This window comes from Triticum dicoccoides, chromosome 2A (assembly GCF_002162155.2).
Source record: "Triticum dicoccoides isolate Atlit2015 ecotype Zavitan chromosome 2A, WEW_v2.0, whole genome shotgun sequence".
Classification (NCBI taxonomy): domain Eukaryota; kingdom Viridiplantae; phylum Streptophyta; class Magnoliopsida; order Poales; family Poaceae; genus Triticum; species Triticum dicoccoides.
The window spans coordinates 244,928,551-244,946,711 of record NC_041382.1 but is presented as its reverse complement, the minus strand read 5'-3'; positions in this window follow the sequence as shown (position 1 = coordinate 244,946,711).

The following is an 18,161-nucleotide window of genomic DNA, read 5'->3' as shown; positions in this document are numbered from 1 at the left end:
CATCGTCGCTAACGACCCCTCGCACCCTCCCCTGTCTCCTCGCTCGGTTCCCCCGAACGGAATCGGACGAGCACACCACCCACCGCCTCCCTCGCTCGGTTCAAGACGTCGCTGCCGGCCCTCCACTAGGCAACAAAAAATGCTAAAAAAATTACTAATGGCGCACCGCTAGGGGGTGCGCCATTGCTATCCAAAAAAATGATTACTAATGGCGCACCTCTAGGGGATGCGCCATTGCCATCCAAAAAAATATTACTAATGGCGCACTGCCAGGGGGTGCGCCATTGCTATAAAAAAATTACTAATGGCACACTGCTAGGTCGTGCGCCATTGCTAACCCTCCCCCCACTAAAATCCCCAGTCCCCTTTATATCTTTCCCAATCAATCACATCTCACCCGCCCACTGCCCTGACCCGTACTGCGCCACCGGCGCCCCCATGCCCCTGCTGCCTCCCCCACACCCGACGACCCCCACGCCCGCTCCACCGCCGGAGCACTAGGAAGAGGAGGCCCGCATCCACCAGGAGGAGGAGGCCCGCCGGAGCACGTCTTCTTCCTTCGACCGACCCCATCTCGCCGTCGCCACCACCTTCTGTTTCGCCGAGCGGCTTCGCCTCCGCCGTCCGTCACCCGTGCAACCTCGCCGCCATCCGTCACTACCCGGCCCCTGAGCATGTGCCCCTCCCCTGTCCTCTTCCCCTTCCTTCGCCCCATGCCTGATTGAGCCGACGCGCCAAGTACTAGGTTATGTTCTGAATTTTGGGGCGGTAGTGTTTGTAAGCGAGTGAGTAGTGTTATGCATTGGCGTCTGATGCTTCTTGGTTAGACTTGGGAGTTTGCATTTGCTAACATTTCTATATAAGCAAAGTTGCCTTCTGTTCTTGTTTGCATTATCTGATGCAATACACAGTCATGGATTGTCTAAGGTGAATCTTTTTAGTACAACTTGCTGCAAAACCTGGAATGCATTGGCATGTTCCTTTCTTTATGCCATTCCTGTAGTCCGTTTGCTAGGCACTTACAAGGGCGCAATTAGTCAACCTTAAAACTCAGCTGAGTTGTATCGGTTTGTCTAGTTCTGAAGGGAGCGGTATCTTAGTACTTAATTAAGTAGGATCAACTGCCTCTTGTGCTATACATATAGAAGTGTGATACCTACTAAAAAATCCCATACCACATATTCTATTGGGATGGCCCTGCTAACCCTTGACCATAAATACTAGAGATGGATGTAGCAGGCTTAAAGAAAGAAATGTTTTTAGGCCAACTCCACTAGGCCTCGCTGAAAATGCACAAGTGTGCATGACTAACAATATTCTATTGTAAAGCTAAACAGGAAAGAGGAACTACTCATCCTAACCATTTGCTCTCAAAATTACCACTTCACTTCTTACTACTGAAAATCTTAGACCATCTCCATTCACCAATAGCTCAAACTAGTTCGAAGGGCATGTTTTCACCACACTATGGATTATCTTATTGGACCCAATGCAAGAGATGATGTAGTTTTGAATTATGAACGTAGGAAATGTCGTCATCAGATGACGAAAGTCTCCCGGGGGAGTGCGGCTGGTGCCACGACGATCCAGGTCTGTGCGACAGGCCTCACCTGGACGATGATCGGCGCTTCAGCATTAAGCTCGAGGAGACCTTCGAAGTTGAAACGGTACACAATGACGACAAGTGTTATTTTCATAATTAAGCATGACTTCAACTATTTCAACATGTAATTTTCATCTTTTACAATTCGAGTATAGTTTATCCCATGCCATGCAAGATGGTATGTCTTGGAGAGGATGGATTTTGAAGACCATGAAAATTCTGAAACAAAGAAAATTCACCTAAGGACTCATCATGATGTGGAATTTGAAGTAAATTTGTATAATTCTTGGAGCGTAACCCATTTTGGTTGCAAAAATTGGGAAGCATTTTGCAAGATGTATGGTTTTGATGAGGGTATGCGTGTCACCATGGATCTTGGTGATCCTGACATCGACCAAGACAATATGGACATTTGGGTCCTTGTTGATACGCCTCCGGTTCTACCGCTATGTGAGTTTCTCAAACATAGTTAATTATTAACTAATTTATATTGTTCATTTCAAAATAGTTGACACCTTATTTCCATTGACAGCTTATGTTCATTCTTCAAAGAATGTGCGGGAGATGGTACACAAAACCCACTACACCGATGGTTCCGAATTAACTTACAAGGAGAAAAATCATCTGGTCAGATTTTGTACTGACATTGAGAATTACAATATCTATAATCAAACTCGTCAACATTATGGTCAATACGTGCCACTAGTGCATGTGTTGAACTACGGTAACTACCATGGAGATACCCTGGTAAGATTTTTTACTATTACGACATCCGTGCATCTTTTGCATACTTCTAAAACTAGTACATCATTGCTAACTATGAAGTTATTACTATGCTTTTCAACAGATAATCCCGGAGAATTGTGTGCCTCATTTGATGTATCAGAAAGGTAGCTTTAATGTTTTGAACATACAGCCAAGTCATCCTATGAATCTCAACTGTCCATACTAGATTTCTAAAAGAAGTGGAGACATGCAAATCAAAGGATGGAAAAATGTATGGACAGTCGTAAGGAGGTTCTTGGAAGGAAAAGGAAGTGAAGCGCAAGAATTGGAGACAGGATGATCTCCATTCTCCATAATGGAGAGTCAGGGCCTATTTTATTTTATGCTATTTTACCTTTAAAAAGGGTATTTAGGTCATGTTTAGGCATAGCAGTAGCAGTAGAACAGAGATAAGAGAGGACACATCTCTCAATTATCTCCGAATGCAACATTACTTTCGACAAACTCGCTACTCGCGGTCTCGAGACTTGTAATGTTCTAACTTTGTTCGGTATTTTAAATTCGGAGACTAATATGATGAATTGTATTCAGAGACTAATCTTCTATTGTATTCGATAAATCTGCTATTTATATGTTGTGCTCTCTATATTCTGTGCAGTAATTTGTTTTGTAACCTGTGCAAATATCAGAAGAAAAAAATCCCTAATATTCATACTAGTGGCGCACCACTCAGCACTTTAGTGGCGCACTGCAAAAAGCACACTAGTGGCGCATCATCAACTAGTGCGCCATTAGTAAGCCAGAGAACATGGATAAATATGGCCCCCTAGGAGGCATACTAATGGCGCACTGTGGGATATACTAATGGCCACTGCGTGGTGCACCATTAGTATACCAGATACTAATTGCGCACATGTGGTGCGCCATTAGTAAAAAATTCTAATGGAGTGATGCCAGTGGCGCACCTGTAGTGCGCCATTAGTAGGCAAAACAGGTGCGCCACTAGCAGGACTTTTCCTAGTAGTGTAGGCCCTGGTGCTCTCCCCAAATATTGAGCGGTAAGGGAGCCAACAACGGCCAATACAAAAGGGGACAGCTAGTATTAGTTATCCTGACAAAAGGTGGTCTTCGCCTGCCAAAGGCTCTAGTGGTGACGCTGTCTTGGGCTCCATGGTGACCTGCGTCCTGCCGTCCTTCGAGTCTTGGTCCTGTTGCACCAATATGGAAACCTTTACCTGATCCCTTGGTACTCCGCGCCTGAGCTTGCCCCCTTGGCACCAAAGAGGAAACAAGGACACTGCACGCTGGCGCCCGCCTGGTCTCGATCATCATGGCTTACGTCACGAGGACCTCATGAGATTTTCCCTTCTTTGATCTCTCCGCCCCTCGCGAGCCTGACTAGAGAGGCCGCTCCTGAGGAGGTCTTGCATCGTTCATCTCGCGAGGGTCTTGAATGCCTTGTCAATGAAGATGGGTCGTATAGACCTGCTAGCCCAACCACGCCATGGGCCGCAGGCAGGCAAGTCTGGGGACCCCCGTTCACAGGACGCCGACAGTATCTCTGGGCCCTCTTTGTAATGCACATCACTATAAGCCTTGCAAGCAATGTGACTAATGAATTAGTTATGAGATGATGCATTACGGAATGAGTAAAGAGACTTGCCGGTAACGAGATTGAACTAGGTATGATGATAGCGACGATCGAATCATGGGCCTTAGTGGAGAAGGGAGAGGGCCGACCAGGAGGTGGCGTGGGCCCCCTTGCCAATCCGAATTGGACAAGGGGTGGGGGCGGCGCCCCCTTTCCCTCTCCTAATCCTCCTCTCTTTCCCCTTTGCTACTCCGGAAAAGGAAAAAAGGAGAGGGAATCCTACTAGGACTAGGGAGTCCTTGTAGGACTCCCCACACCTAGCGCGCCTCCTCCCTGGCCGCCGGCCTCCTCCCCCTCCTTTATATACGTGGGAGGGGGGCACCTCAAAGGCAAACCAACTCTTCTCTTAGCCGTGTGCCCCCCTCCAGAGTTACACACCTCGGTCATATCATTGTAATGCTTAGGCGAAGCCCTGCGCCGTTAACTTCATTATCACCGTCAACATGCCATCGTGCTGACGAAACACTCCCTCGTCCTCAACTAGATCAAGAGCTCGAGGGACGTCATCATGCTGAACACGGAGGTGTTGTACGTTCGGTGCTAGGATCGGTTGGATCGCGAAGACGTTCGACTACATCAACCGCGTTACTAAATGCTTCCGCATTCGGTCTATGAGGGTAGGTGGACACACTCTCCCCTCTCGTTGCTATGCATCTCCTAGATAGATCTTTCATGATCGTAGGAATTTTTCTAAAATACTGCGTTCCCCAACAAATTCGTAACGACCAAGTAACGATAGTAGTAGCAAAAGTGCAGCAAGGTAGCCCAATCCTTTTGAGGCAAAGGACAGGCCAAAACGATCTCTTATGATAAGCAACGTGTTCTTGAGGGTACACAGGAATTTCATCTAGTCACTTTTATCATGTTGGTTCGATTTGTGTTCGCTACTTTGATAATTTGATATGTGGGTGGACCGGTGCTTAGGTTATATTCTTACTTGAACAAACCTCCTACTTATGATTAACCCTCCCGCAAGCATCTGCAACTACGAGAAAAGTATTAAGAATAAATTCTAACCATAGCATTAAACTTTTGGATCAAATCGGTCCCTTACGGAATAGTGCATAAACTAGGGTTTAAGATTTTGTCACTCTCGCAATCCATCATCTAATTGCTACTCCACAATGCATTCCCTTAGGACAAAATATGGTGAAGTGTCATGTAGTTGACGTTCACATGACACCATTAAGGGAATCACAACATACATACTATCAAAATATCAAACACATATCATGTTCACATGATTACTTGCAACATGATTTATCACGTGACCTCAAGAACAAAAGTAACTACTCACAAATGATAAACATGATCAAGATCAGAGGGGTATTAAATAGCATATTGGATATAAACATATAATCTTCCACCAAATAAACCATAAAGTAATCAACATTACTAGTCACCCACAAGCACCAATCTATACACTACAAGAAATATGTCAACTTGTGACCCTCACTATTGGCCGCTGAAAGGTCATAGTTTTTCATTTGCGACCTTTTTGTGACCAAAAACAGAAGGTCAAAAGCTGGCGGTCATAAACTGAAATTAGCGACCTTCTCTGTGAGAAGGTCGTAGACGTTTATGACCAAAACGGAAGGTCATTTAACCCATGACATTTTGTTTTGGTCACTGGCTATCTGCCCAGGTCACATCGGATCCAACATGGCAATCTGACGTGGCAAAATTTTGACCAATTGAAAAGTTCACCGATAAGATTCAGCCCGGTCCGATTCAGTGCTTTACATGGCCCGAGCCCAACAATTCAGCCTATTTGTGTTTTTTTCATGGTCAACTAAATGAGCCAAGCCAAATTTTACGGCCTTTTTTCTTTTCTGGGCCCTTTCCTTTTTCTAGTAAATTTATTTTTTTGTTGGCCTTTTCATTTTGTTTTTGCTAGCCTTTTCATTTTGTTTTTTATAACTTTTGGAAGAACTATTATTATTTTCGCTATTTTAAATAAATAAATAATTCCACAACAACATCATCAGTTATGCTGTAGCCTTTTTAGGTGCAGTACAACTTTAAGCATAGAAAATTGGAGAACGGATATTTAACCAATATATATTGTTGAGAAATTTTTCATAATTTTGCTGTCAAAGCAGGATGTACACAGGAATACAAGTTTGTTGTCAAAGCAACATTTCAAAAGTACATCTTCACATGATCCCAACAACGAAAAAACATCATACATAAATTTTTACAATATGCCATATGGCTCAGATCACATAACACATGACATCCAGGTTCAAATGATCCCATTAACAAAAAAACATCACCAGCACAGTATACTACCTGCACATTCAAAGAGAACAAACTATATGTCAAAAGAGAACTGACGGGAAAATACCCACTAAAAGAAAGTAGATAGTATACTCAGTAATTACTACAAATTTGCTCACTGGATACACACACACACACACACTTTGCATATACTTTTGAAAGTAACTCCAGATTCAAGTAATCTGCAGAGTTATATCAAGACTAAGATAGAAGGAGAACGGGTGAGGCAATGCAGCGGGGAGAAACAGTGAAGATAGTTCTTAAATTTCAGTGAAGATAGTTCACCTTCTATGTGTACAGTACATAATACAGTAAACACCATCTTGTTTATAGTAAGTAGCATGTCTCCAGCACATCATCTCATTTAAAGAATGCATTCAGGAAAGAACTGGACTGCTGGTCTAATTTTCTCACACTTGGCATTTTCACAGTTAACACCATCATGTACAACAGCAAGCTGCTCCAGGCTGGCCAATTGACTGATACTACTGGATAAGCAAAGCAAACTACCACCAAAACAAGATCCAGACATGGCAAGAAAAGTACCAGCATTTTACTCATAGAAAAGCAAACTACAACCAATACAAGAATCCACAAGCAAACCCATCTCGTAGCACCACCAGTTTGAACGAATAGACAGAGGAGGATGGGGGACGGAGTGGAAACGAGACGCTTACCAGGAGACCTGCTTGACAGAGCCCTTTGCCCTAGTGCTTGCATGGAGCTGGAGGATCACACACATAACAGTAGCACTGCATATGGACAAGAGAACAGCAACGAGGCTGCATTACAAATGTTGTGTTGTCAACTCTGCTATTGTAATCATATTACAAACGCTATGTTGTTAATAGGATCATAAGCATGTGTATGAGTAAAATCAAAGAGGATAAGAAGATATGTTTAGTTACAGTCTTACAATTGATGCTTTGTAACTATAGATAACTAAAAATGAGTACAGTAGATGTACATAATTTGTGGGCTCCATTTGTAACTACAATACTCATTTCATTTGTTTGAAATTTTCAATAGATGTCATACTAGCATGATAAAAATTTCAGTTGAAACTAAAGATGCATTACACTAAATTACACAAGCCTTGCTAAACAGCAAGTCTTACAGTAAACAACAGGATACCAGGATCTATGTTAGTAAGTGTATGGAGCTCAAGGCAACAGTAATGTCAACTTAACATTTATACATCTTGTTCAAAAAATGTAAAGCAGATTGTAGTGCAGCATCAGCCATGAGGGCTTCCTTGTCCACCTGCAGCAGCAGCAGCAGCAGCTTGTACAGATCAAAGCAACCTGCACCCAAAGCAAACACACGAGGAATCAGAGGGAGGCAGGGGAGATGAAGACAAGATGCAACAACTAAATCAGACAAGGACCAAATAAATAAGTTGTGTCAGTGTAACATGGAATTCCCAAACTGAATATATTTCCAAAACAAAGAATAACATCAGCAAGAAAAAACATGGCATCCCTAGAATGAATATATTTCCAAAACAGAGAATAACAACCTCAAAGTGCTACAAATATAATTGTGCACAATTCAATTCTTCAACCAAATTTAGATTTTAATTGATCAAAGTTGTGTGAAATGATCATATCGAGGTTTAACTAATATGTATGCAAGTGTTGTTTCCAATTGATTCCAATTCCGTAACACACTTGCTTGTGTGAGAAATTCTGAATGTAAAAGTTGATGCATCCATGCAAGTAGCATATAGACTAACGCAACTTATAGTTCAAGGTCGAGCTAACTTTTCTTCTAAGCATGCTGCTACAGCTACACCACCTACAAACCTATGCAATGCATAGTATTTCATAGTACGAATATAACTTCTAGTGGGCCAATGGATACTTCATAATCCATCACAATTGACCCGTGTGCTTGTCTTGGAAGTAAAATGACCTTTGCAGCAAAATAAAAGCCCCACAATGGAAAGATAGATGCTCCTCTGGATTTATTTGTCCTGTCATGTGTAACATCTAACTCAATTGGTAATAAACATTGAGTGTACTCTTAAAGTGCATCATATGTATAGCACCATAACATTCACTCAAAATACAGTAACTTATACCCCCAAAGTGACCGAGCAATAAGACCATGCACAACACGCAATTGCTATTTTCCGTTTTGAAAATTTATTCACATAACTAAATCTCATGGCAGCTTCAACAAATCTAACTGAAGCTCCATGGAAGCTAAGCAGGCAACCTGATAAACAAAAAAGTTATTCAAAATCTGAACCATAGTTGCAGTGCTTTTAACGTAATTTGAACCATGTGAATCAATACTCCTATGCCATGCTGAAACAGAGCATAAGATATGAAACTCTGTAAAATGGGAAGAACGGAAGTATACCTTGCTCTTGGTGATGTTGATGGTGTGGAACAGGAGAGTGCCAGACTCCTGCATCTGCTTGACGCTGGTGGTGGTCTCCTCGGAGACGCTGATGAGCCTCTCCTCCATCTTGTGGCACTTGTGCGGACGATAGCAAGCATGACGGGGTTGTCGGTGGACTCCGGGTTGACGACCTTGCCGGACTCCTCGTCGGCCTTGACGCCATGGTGGATGAGCAGCGTGGCATCGTCGACGATGAGGTCGGGGCCGCCGCAGACGCCCCAATCGAGGCAGCGCTCGGTGCACCACCAGCACTCCTCGAGTGCCGTGGCTAGGGTTCCGGGCGCGCGCGAGGAAGGAGAGCAGGTTGGAGGGTGCTATGGCGGTGGAAGGAGGCGCCTCCTCCTCCTCTGCCGACGGATCTGGAGGACGCGGCCAACCTAGGTCGAGTCGGTATGTAGGTGAGGGGAGGAGTAGATGGTGTGGGGAGCCGGCAGCGGGGTAGAGGGCAGAGTCGCCAGTGGCGAGGCAGATGTGCTCGGCGGCGGGGCTGGATTTGGGGGCATAGGAGGAGGAAGAGGGGATAGTGAGGTGGTGGAGAAGTGCCTGGATGCGGCGGCGGTGGCGCCCTTTGCCTCCCAGAGGCCCCGCGACACGCGGCTGCGCCACATCTCACAGATCGGGGCGGCCCCTGGCGCACGCGAGTAGGGTTCGACTGTGGAGCGCGGGTGGGATTGGAGAGGAGTGGATCTCAAGCCGGGAAGGGGAGGGAGGGGAGTGGAGGTGGCGCCGGCGGCGGAGTGGATGCGGTCGCCAACAGCTGGTTCATGGGGATCCAGATCATGGGGACGGCACCATTCGTGGGGGACGGCGGCGGCGCGTCGGTAACGAGGTGTGGGTGTGTGGTGGGCTGGTTGGTTTGGTTGGGTGGTGAGGGAAGGGGAGGGGCGAGAGGAGGGGGCGTGGGGGAGGCCATGAACGACGGCTAGCTCCGCCGGAGGGAGGTGGCGGCGGCAGCGATGGATCTGGAAGGGAGGAGGTGAGCTCTCTCCATCGGGCGAGACAGCGAGGAGACGGGGGATCTGGAATGGGATCGATGGATGGATGTGGAAACTGGAAAGAAAGGAGGCGGGGGGGCTGGATGCAAAATGACCATCTAGGGTTTTGGGGTTGGTGTGGAAGGGTTGAGGACGGCGGTTGGATCCACGAGCATCTGACGGTGTTTGATGGATGATCCGCGTGATACGTCCACGGACCAATCAGAATGCAGTACGACGTTATGACCATCTAAATTGGTCGTAGTTGACTAAAAATAATTTTTGAGTGTCCAAAATGAGTTTTTTTGTGAAGGACCTATCATATATTTGTTATAAAATTGGACCAAATCATTTTTCTAAAATACTAGGCCATATTTAATGCATAATAGAGCACATGGTTGGGTGTCAAAAACTTTTATCCACCTCTCATAAAAAATACAAATTTCTGCTGATTCAGCAGGAAGGGGGTCAAATTTGAACTGCAGCTGCCTCATTGTTTGCTATTTATTTTTCCCAAAAATCATTTCTAGGTACATAAGTATCTATTTAATCAGAGAAACATCAAATTTTTTCCAACATTTAACCACTAGCTAGGAGCGGTCAAGGCCGCCGTTTTGATCACATTTTCAAACGAGCATAAAAAATAAAAAATAAAAAAATTGGAAAACCTTCGCATTGTGTCATTATATGTGACCAGGTTTCCAGAAAAAATAATAAACATGTAATAGAACATTTAATTTAAAAAAGTGTTCTCAGAAATGAGCTATCATGCGTGAAGATTCATGGCTTTCAAGCCAAATGATCAATCTTATGGCCACATTCATGGCATAGTTTGTTCAAATGATCTCATATTGTGCACAGGGGTGCATCTTGGAATTCCAAACAATGTTGCCTAAGGGAGTTTTCATTTTTTTGCGTAGAAAATTCATTTTCCATTTTCCGAGTGCCCAAATTGAGTTCTTTTGTGAAGGACCTACCATATATTTGTGGCAAAATTGGACCAAATCATTTTTCTAAAATACTAGGCCATATTTGATTCACAATTGACCAAATGGTTGGGTGTCAAAAGCCTTGATCCACCTCTAGTGAAAAAGACAAATTCCCACTGATTCAGTAGGAAGCGGGTCAAATTTGAACTGCAGCTGCCTCATAGTTTGCTATTTATTTTTCCCAAAAATCATTTCTAGGTACATAAGTATCTATTAAATCAGAGAAACATCAAAAGTTTTCCAAGATTCAACCACTATCTAGGAACGGTGAAGCCCGCCGTTTTGACCGCATTTTGAAACAGGATTAAAAAATTCAAAAAAAATAAAAAAAATTGCAAAACCTTCGCATTGTGTCATCATATGTGACCAAGTTTCAAGGAAAAATATTGAACTTGTAATAAGTTAATTAATTTTAAAAAGTGTTCTCAGAAATGAGCTATCATGTTGAAAGATTCATGGCTTTCAAGCCAAATGATCAATCTTATGGCCACATTCATGGTGTAGTTTGTTCAAATAATCTCATATTGTGCACAAGGTTACATCTTGGATTTCCAAACAATGTTGCCTAAGGGAGTTTTCCTTTTCTTTGCATAGAAAATTCATTTTCCATTTTCCAAGTGCCCGAGTGAGTTCTTTTTGTGAAGGACCTACCATATATTTGTTGCAAAATTGGACCAAATCATTTTTCTAAAAAACTAGGCCATAGTTTATTCACAATTGACCAAATGGTTGGGTGTCAAAAGCCTTGATCCACCTCTGGTGAAAAAAACAAATTCCCGCCGATTTAGTAGGAAACGGGTCAAATTTGAACTGCAGCTGCCTCATAGTTTGATATTTATTTTTCCCAAAAATCATTTCTAGGTACATAAGTATCTATTTAATCAGAGAAACATCAAAAGTTTTCCATGATTCAACCACTAGCTAGGAACGGTCAAGACCGCCGTTTTGACCGCATTTTGAAACGGGCATAAAAAATTCAAAAAAAATCAAAAAATTGCAAAACCTTCGCATTGTATCATAATATGTGACCAAGTATCAAGGAAAAATATTAAACTTTCAATATGGCAATTATTTTAAAAAAGTGTTCTAAAAAATGAGCTATCATGCGTGAAGATTCATGGCTTTCAAGCCAAATGATCAATCTTATGGCCACATTCATGCCATAGTTTATTCAAATGACCTCATATTGTGCACAAGGGTGCATCTTGGAATTCCAAACAATGTTTCCTAAGGGAGTTTACATTTTCTTTGCATGGAAAATTCATTTTCCATTTCCCGAGTGCCCGAATTGAGTTCTTTTTGTGAAGGACCTACCATATATTTGTTGCAAAATTGGACCAAATAATTTTTCTAAAATACTAGGCAATATTAGATTCACAATTGACCAAATGGTTTGGTGTCAAAAGCCTTCATCCACCTCGGGTGAAAAAGACAAATTCTCGCCGATTCAGTAGGAAGCGGGTCAAATTTGAACTGCAGCTACCTCATAGTTTGCTATTTATTTTTCCCAAAAATCATTTCTAGGTACATTAGTATCTATATAATCAGAGAAATATCAAAAAAATTCCAAGATTCAACCACTAACTAGGAACGGTCAAGCCCGCCGTTTTCACCGCATTTTGAAACAGGCATAAAAAATTAAAAAATTAAAAAAATTGCAAAACCTTCGCATTGTTTCATCATATGTGACCATGTTTCGAGGAAAAACATTGAACTTGTAATAAGGCAATTAATTTTAAAAAGTGTTCTCGGAAATGAGTTATCATGTGTGAAGATTCATGGCTTTCGAGCCAAATGATCAATCTTATGGCCACATTCATGGCAAAGTTTGTTCAAATAATCACATATTGTGCACAAGGTTGCATATTGGAATTACAAACAATGTTGCCTAAGGGAGTTTTCATTTTCTTTGCATACAAAATTTATTTTCCATTTTTTGGGTGCCCGAGTTGAGTTCTTTTTGTGAAGGACCTACCATATATTTGTTGCAAAATTGGGCCAAATCATTTTTCTAAAAAACTAGGCCATAGTTTATTCACAATTGACCGAATGGTTGGGTGTCAAAAGCCTTGATCCACCTCTAGTGAAAAAGACAAATTCCCGCCGATTTAGTAGGAAATGGGTCAAATTTGAACTGCAGCTGCCTCATAGTATGATATTTATTTTTCCCAAAAATAATTTCTAGGTACATAAGTATCTATTTAATCAGAGAAACATCAAAAAATTTCCAAGATTCAACCACTAGCTAGGAACGGTGATGCCCGCCGTTTTGACCTCATTTTGAAACGGGCATAAAAAATTCAAAAAAATCAAAAAATTGCAAAACCTTCGCATTGTGTCATAATATGTGACCAAATATCGATGAAAAATATTAAACTTGTAATACGGCAATTATTTTAAAAAAGTGTTCTCAGAAATGAGCTATCATGCGTGAAGATTCATGGCTTTCAAGCCAAATGATCAATCTTATGGCCACATTCACGGCATAGTTTGTTCAAATGAGTTCATATTGTGCACAAGGGTGCATCTTGAAATTCCAAACAATGTTTCCTAAGGGAGTTTTCATTTTCTTTGCACGGAAAATTCATTTTCCATTTTCCGAGTGCCCGAATTGAGTTCTTTTTGTGAAGGACCTACCATATATTTGTTGCAAAATTGGACCAAATAATTTTTCTAAAATACTAGGCTATATTTGATTCACAATTGACCAAAAGGTTGGGTGTCAAAAGCCTTGATTCACCTCTGGTGAAAAAGAAAAATTCCTCTCGATTAAGTAGGAAGCGGGTCAAATTTGAACTGCAGCTGCCTCATCGTTTGCTCTATATTTTTTCAAAAAATCATTTCTAGGTACATAAGTATCTATTTAATCAGAGAAACATCAAAAGTTTTCCAAGATTCAACCACTAGCTAGGAACGGTCAAACCCGCCGTTTTGATCGCATTTCGAAACGGGCATAAAAAATTCAAAAAAATTCAAAAAATTGAAAACCTTCGCATTGTGTCATTATATGTGACCAAGTTTCCAGGAAAAATATTAAACTTGTAATACGGCAATTATTATAAAAAATTGTTCTCAGAAATGAGCTATCATGTGTGAAGATTCAGGGTTTTCAAGGCAAATGATAAATCTTATGGCCACATTCATGGCATAGTTTGTTCAAATGATCTCATATTGTGCACAAGGGTGCATCTTGGAATTCCAGAAAATGTTGCGTAAGGGAGTTTTCATTTTATTTGCATGGTAAATTCGTTTTCCATTTTTTGAATGCCCAAAATGAGTTTTTTTGAATGCCGATTCAGTAGGAAGTGGGTCATTTTTGAACTGCATCTACCTTATAGTTTGCTCTTTATTTTTTACAAAAATAATTTCTAGGTATATAAGTATCTATTTAATCAGAAATACATGGTTTGGTGGCGATACATCGAGGTTTGGATATTGGACAAGGTCCCCAACTCCAGAGCGCGTAAACTCGCATGCCTGCCGCGTGGTCACCGCGTGATCGTGGCGTTGCCATGTCTTCTGGGCGGCGTAAACATGTCTAGGTGGTTGGCTACTCCCAGACAGGTGTGTAACACCCCGGATGTAACTTTCCCTATTTGTACTCCAACTCTTGCCGTTTCCGGCGTTAAGTTATTTTATTTTTGGGGTTCGGGTTTTTGTCTCCGTGTGTTGTTGTCGTTGTCATGCATCTCATATCATGTCATCATGTGCATTGCATTTGCATATGTGTTCGTCTCATGCATCCGAGCATTTTCCCCGTTGTCCGTTTTGCATTCCGGCGCTTCGTTCTCCTCCGGTGGCCATTTCTAGCTTTCTTTAGTGTGTGGGGATTAAACATTTCCGGATTGGACCGAGACTTGCCAAGCAGCCTTGGTTTACTACCGTAGACCGCCTGTCAAGTTTCGTGTCATTTGGACTTCGTTTGATACTCCAACGGTTAACCGAGGGACCGAAAAGGCCTCGTGTGTGTTGCAGCCCAACACCCTCCAATTTGGCCCAAAACCCACCAAACTCTGCTCCATGTCCTAGAGCATTCGATCACGATCGTGTGGCCAAAAACCACACCTCATTTGGACTCTCCTAGCTCCCTCTATGCCTATATAAAGGCCCCCCGAAATTCGGATCTCTCTCCCTCCCTGAAACCCTAGATCCATTTCCCACGCCGCCGCCAGACAAAAACTGCCGGGCCGGACGTGTCCGACCCGACCTCCGCCGCCACGTGGCGCTCCCCGATTCCCCGCCGCCCTCTCTCTCCTCTCGGCGCCACCGAAGCCCGCCGGCCCGCGGGAGGCCCTCCCCGGCCCGCGCGAGGCCGCGCCGCCCCGCGGCTTCTTCTCCGACGCCGGACGCCGCCCCTCCGCCGCTCGCCGCCTCGCCCGATGACGCCGGCTGCCGCCTCGCCGCGACCACCGCCGCCTCCACGCCACTGGCCGCCGCACCGCACCACCGCGGCCGCCCCTTGCCGCCACCGGCCGGCGCCGCCTCTCCGCCGCCCTCTCCGGCCTCCTCCTCTCCTACCCCGGCGACCCCTCCAACTCCGGCCTCCGTCGTCTTCAACCCCGGTGAACCTCGATTTTCGCGCGCGTGAACAGTACTGCTACAGTGATCTGGATCCAGATCTGGAATCTCGGTTGACTTTCTCCTCCTGAAACCCTAATTTTTTATGCAAACTTTGACCTGCCATAACTTTGCATCCGTAGTCCCAATATGGGCATATAGCATATGAAAATGTTCGTCTCGACGAGTACATCATTTCGTTCCACTGCATCATTTTCATTTGAGATCATCTTGATGCCCAAAATGCTGTTAGAAGGAGGCTTCGTGAGTTAATTGTCAGATCTTCTAGTTCATCTTAGACTTTTGTCATTTTTGCCACGATTATTATGTGCATGCTATGCCTGTGAGTCCTTCATATGTTATGTTAAGGATTTTGTCTTATTTCCAGAGGTGCAACCCATGCATTTTTAGGATGTGTGTGCTGACTTGTGCAAGCTTGCAAAGTGAGGCACCCGGGAAATCTGTTTTCAGAGACTTAGTAGTTTTCACTAAGTCTGGGATTATTTAGTTCATGATGCCATGTGTTCAGCTTGTTTCCTAGTGATCCGTGCCTCTCTTGAGGATGATCAGTAAAGGAGTTTTGTTAATCATGTTATGCTCTATCCATACATGTCTTTGTTTGCAATTATGGAGCACCCTATCTTGAGTCAATCGAGCTCTACTTTTGCTTCGTTGTGAATTTGGGCAGATCGTCAACTCGTTTGCGATTTTGTCGGCGTTGTTGTAGTTGATCCGTGCATGCTATGACATTGTTATTGCCATGTCTAGCTTGTATTTTGTGCCTTCTTAATGAATGTATGCTTGCCTTGCCATGACTTGCACCGTGGTGAGTGCATCGAGCTTGTTTACATGCCTCAGTGAGTTATATTTCAGCATGTCTCAGTTTTCACTAAGTCTGAAAACTGATTGTGTTTTAGCTATGTTCGTGTGCCCGTTAGTATATTTTGTGATCCCTTTTGACCCTAGGTCACTTAGGGACTTTTGTTAAGCTTGTTGAGTAGCTCCATGCCATGTTCTTACTTGTCTTAATCAGGTCATGTATCATGTTATTTTCCTGCTCCGAAGAGGGCTTCGTGATCTGAAATTTCAGACAAGTGTTAATTTCACCAAGTCTGGAATCTGTTTTGCATTTGCGTTTTTTCCATGCTTGTTTGAACCTCATAATGGATGAATTGGCCGTAGCTCAGTGCTAGTCTTTTGTTAAGAATCTTGTGTGCATCCCTTCCATGTATTTTGTTGTCCTGTTTGGTGGTTGTAACATGTTCATCTCGTTGCATTTAGATGCCTACTTGCTGTAAATCGCAGACCGGTGTCATTCTTAAAACGCTTGCCATTTCCAAACCGTAACTCCGATTCCGATGATCTTTATATCGTTTTCAAGAAATCTCATCTCATCTTTCCAGTGGCACACTTGGAATTCCAAGTTGAGGACAGGTTCATGCATTTCCTGTCATATCTTGCATTTTGCATCCCGCATAGCATGTCATCATTTCATCATATTGCTTGGTCTTGCACGTGGTTGATTGTATCCTTGTTGCTTGTTTGTCTTGTTTGGGTAGAGCCGGGAGACGAGTTCGCTACCGAGGAGCCCGTTGAGTTTGCTTGTGAGGATCCAGTCAACTCTGACAACTGTGCAGGCAAGATGATCATACCCTCGAAATCACTACTATCTTTGCTATGCTAGTTTGCTCGCTCTTTGCTATGCCAATGCTACGATGCCTACCTTTTGCTTGTCAGCCTCCCAATTGCCATATTGAAACTCTAACCCACCATGTCCTAGCAAACCATTGATTGGCTATGTTACCGCTTTGCTCAGCCCCTCTTATAGCGTTGCTAGTTGCAGGTGAAGATTGGAGGTCGTTCCTTGTTGGAACATCATTTATTTACTTGTTGGGATATCATTATATTGCCATGTTATCTTAATGCATCTATATACATGGTAAAGGGTGGAAGGCTCGGCCTCTCGCCTAGTGTTTTGTACCACTCTTGCCGCCCTAGTTTCCGTCATATCGGTGTTATGTTCCCGGATTTTTGCGTTCCTTACGCGGTTGGGTTATAATGGGAACCCCTTGATAGTTCGCCTTGATTAAAGCTTTTCCAGCAATGCCCAACCTTGGTCTTACCATTTGCCACCTAGCATCTTTTTCCCTCGGGTTTCCGGAGCCCACGGGTCATCTTATTTTAAACCCCCCCAGGCCAGTGCTCCTCTGAGTGTTGGTCCAAATAGAGCCACTTGCAGCGCCACCTCGGGGCAACTTGAGGGTTGGTTTTAGTTGTACGTAGTGTTCATCTGAGTGTGCCTTGAGAAAGAGATATGTGCAGCTCCTATCGGGATTTGTCGGCACATTCGGGCGGTGTTGCTGGATTTGTTTTAACCTGTCGAAGTGTCTTCAATTACCGAGATACCGAGTCTGATCCGAACGTCTTGGGAGGAGGTCTATTCCTTTGTTGACCATGAGAGCTTGTCATGGGCTAAGTTGGGACTCCCCTGTAGGGATTGAACTTTCGAAAGCCGTGCCCGCGGTTATGGGCAGATGGGAATTTGTTAATGTCCGGTTATAGATAACTTGAACCTTAATTAATTAAAATGAATCAACTGAGTGTGTTACCGTGATGGCCTCTTCTCGGCGGAGTCCGGGAAGCGGACACGGTGTTGGAGTAATGTTTGCGCAGGTTGTTCCTCTAGTTTTTCACGCTCGCGCTTTGCCTCCTCTTCTCGCTCTCTTTTGCGAATAAGATAGCCACCATATATGCTAGTCGCTTGCTGCAGCTCCACATACATTGCCTTGACATTCCTATAAGCTTAAATAGTCTTGATCGCGAGGGTGCGAGATTGCTGAGTCCCTGTGGCTCACAGATTACTACAACTCCAGATGCAGGTCCAGGTGATTCCGCTCTAGGTGACGAGTACGAGCTCAAGTGGGAGTTCGACGAAGACTCTCAGCGTTACTACGTGTCTTTTCCTGATGATC